General features: G+C 43.8%; 2 protein-coding genes across 2 annotated transcripts in view; one reads left to right on the plus strand and one right to left on the minus strand.

Moving 5' to 3' along the window:
* LOC102672785 (RING finger protein nhl-1-like) overlaps nucleotides 1–632 on the minus strand; it is a 46,952-nt gene extending 46,320 nt beyond the window's left edge. The window contains 1 exon segment of the mRNA XM_031515106.1: nucleotides 102–632. The gene's annotated coding sequence lies outside the window, so the exon portion shown is untranslated.
* Nucleotides 1–3,482, plus strand: part of LOC102674858 — a 40,901-nt gene that overhangs the window by 25,601 nt on the left and 11,818 nt on the right. The gene's annotated exons all lie outside the window — the stretch shown is intronic.

The following is a 3,482-nucleotide window of genomic DNA, read 5'->3' on the forward strand; positions in this document are numbered from 1 at the left end:
TCACACGTTTCCTCGATACGAACGGTTGTGCAGTGTTATCGCGTCGATGAGGGTGGTGATAAGAATAGGTGACGATTAACCGAGATTATACCGAGACGCACCGCGTTCGTCCGGGCCGGTTGGCCGCCCGTCTTAGAGTGAATGTCTTATTAGTTATTTCTGGCCAGCTACTTCGTCGCTCTGTTCCACCGCCTCCTCCTCCTCCTCCTTCTCCTCCTCCCCTTCTTCGTCTTTTCTTGATCCTCTGCCCGAGCTTTCGCACCCCTCTCTCTCTCTCTCTTTCTCTTTCTCTCTCTCTTTCTCTAGCTCTCTCTCTCTCTCTCCTCCACCTGGTCCCGTTTCCTTCCTCGATGCCTCGATGTACGATGGGGCCATCGGTGTCGTCGAGCACGATCCCCTTTCAACGCCAATCCCTCCTCAGTCGGTTCTGCCCCCTGTGCTGCTCCACCATCGTCGTCCTCGAGGACACTTTTCCCGACCGTCGAGCGTCCTTGAACTCGGATCACTCGCCATTCTCGTTTTCAATCGTTCCGCCGCGATTTCGAAATTCGCATGCCAATTCGCGATAAACGCGCGTGTCTTCATCACCGGATATAAAAATGGATCGGATCGGATCGAATGAATCGGTGTTTCGAAAGTGCGACGACGAGTATCCATAGCTTCCTACTTCCGTCCATCTTCGCCGCGCTTTCGTAAATCGTCTCGCGTATTCTCAGTGAAATATGTATATATATATATACATTTCGTTTTGTGCAATTGTTCGGGTGATCTTCGTTTATTCATCCGAATGAGCGAATGAAGAATCGCATTGTCATCGTTGGTGTCGAAACAAACGGCACGATCCTCAAAATCTTCCCTCTTCGAAAAACTGTGAACGTGTTCGATTACGGAAATCATCGAGAGCCCTCGTTTCAATTCTCCTCGAGGAGGGAGAGAGCTCGTATATCGCTTTCGAGTTCGTTAACTTTGGAGACAATCTCCCCGAGATTTCAAAGTCGCGGTTTCTTCTCTTCCGAGAGGGGAGGGATATCACGTTCAGTAATAATAAATAAATGGCCCAGCCATTTGCCCCGCGCAAATCGCAAAGAGCGATTCACCACCGACTTTTCCTCGATTAAAGTTTTCCTTCGGATTTATCATTTCTGCGGAGATCTTTTAATATTCTCGGTGTCAGTGGCTCGTGGTTTAACGGGCAAAACTTTTCACCGGTCTCGTCACCTGCCTTCCTCTTCTCGCCGTCGATATCTCGTCATCGCGAGAAAACGATGTTTCTCTTCGTAAAGACGAAGATAATAAGAGACAAAGACAGAGGAAGAGAAGAAAGAGTAATACGTTCCGCAAAGCGTTCTCTCAATCCATCAACGAGAAGAGAGGCTTAAAAAATGACAGAATGGATCACAATCTGTTGGAAATTAATTTAAAAAAATTAATTCTCGCAATCGTAAGATTCTCAATTCTTCTCGTAATATAACGAAGGCAAGAAGCTAATCGTTCGTTTCCCTCTTTTCAAAGAAGAGATTGATCAATTGGAACGCGTTCTCGTGGACGAATCATCCCCCGGAACGACTTACGTAATTCATCGTATCGGTGGACGCAACACGCGCGAAGAGTTCGCGGTTTTATTTTCAACGAGGTGAACCGACGCGATGAAATATCGACGGTCTGCTCTTGACTTTGTTTCGAGGCTGACACGACGATCTATCTTCTGATTGGATGTGATACAACGATACCCAGGATGCCAGCAACGATCCAAACCGCGTATAGTTTGCGGTCTCGCGACCAACGCATCGCAGCCGATCCAATGACAGAATCATAATTAAACGTTGAATTATTATCGGTCCGTTGTCCCGTCGCATCAGTCGAATCACCTGCCCGTGAAAATTTTTCGGTTAAATCAACAATTTAAGGGGAAGAAGGGAGAAATCAAATTTTCCGTCCGAAATCCGTAAAATCCAATTGTCCCGTCGGGATGCACCGTTGCATAGCTCCGTTTGTTCCGTCCTCGTGTTATTTCGAATATATTTCGGGGAGAATAATTTCGAAACGTTCGATCGTAATTCGAGACGAGAGGAGGATCGTTTCGCGCGTAATTCTTCGACATTCTGATTCCTCTTTATTATTTCGAACGATAGTCGGATATATTATAATTTCGACGCGTTAATTCGGTTGTAAAACGGGGGATGGGGAGGTTTCAAGCATAGTTGTTTGGTATTTTCTGACTCATAACTCCATACAAGCACTAAAAATAAAAGCGAAGCGTTAGATGATCAACGGAGGAGACGTAATGTTGGCGTGTTCCTCTCTAATTTTAACTCGACATAACTTTCTCGAGATTAACAATGTTGCAACTCTCCCTCCCCCAACGTAAACAGCGTTTACGTTGATTATGCGCGTGTCACTCGCTTCGATCACTCGCTTTCTCGGGCGATCACTGGTTTTCGGCGATCGACGATATCGCGAAAGTTTTCATTAATGAAATAGAAGCGAATACGTTGATCTTGATATTCACGGAAAGAATTCGTTTCAGAAATCGATCCTTCGACGAGTTTCGATGGGTTATAATTGGCGATCGAAGCGAGAAGATTTAATTTTTCGAGAGCATAGTTGAGAAAAATTCGAGGGGTATCGAGTTTTGTAACGGAATTGATTAACCGATTAATAATCCGTTTAATCATTCGCCACGAAGGAAAGTTCCGTCGAGATAATTTCATGGCCACTTAGTGGGATTACAGTTGCAATTTCAAGATGAGGTTTCGTTAGCTCGGCTCATTAGTTGTCCACACGTGTCCCACGATAAATAGCGCGACATGATTCATCACGCTCTCTCCGGCTGTTGCCGAAAATTTCAAAATAATCTCCTCGCTTCTAAGTTCATTTCCAAAAAAGAGAAAAAGAAACAACTTTCGTCCATCACAATTGTTCGTTCGTTCGTTCTTCTCGAGATTAAATTAAAAAATCTCTGCTTCTTTCGAAAAACGGGGGAATGTATTTTCTTTTTCTCTTTACCTCTCTCTCTCTCTCTCTCTCTTTATCTTTTATTATCGATTCTTCTTCGTTTATCGAATCGTCGTTCGAAACGGATATAAATCAAACGAAATTCCCCGTTAGAAATTTACCCGCCCTCGGTATAATTTATACGTTACACGCGGCTTGGTCGGCGTATAAAAATTCGTGGCGTGACATTCAATTTATCATCGACAAGGGAGCTCATTCAGACGCGAGATCCAATGCGTTCCGTAATTTCCGCGCGTGATACTCGCCACCAACACAAACCTTCCATTCCTCGTCGGTTTAACCTCTTTTTTTCTTTTTTTTTTTAACTTAAATTTAAATGTATAATCCTATAATTCACTCGATATCGAATAATTTATGGAGATAAATTAAACCGTATCTTTTTAAAAAGTATTTATTATAAACGAATGTCGTGTCTTTAATTAAATATACGAATTTTTCGTAATTCGGGGGGGGGGGGGAAAAAAAAA

Source organism: Apis dorsata, unplaced genomic scaffold, assembly GCF_000469605.1.
Source record: "Apis dorsata unplaced genomic scaffold, Apis dorsata 1.3 scaffold_53, whole genome shotgun sequence".
NCBI classification, from domain to species: domain Eukaryota; kingdom Metazoa; phylum Arthropoda; class Insecta; order Hymenoptera; family Apidae; genus Apis; species Apis dorsata.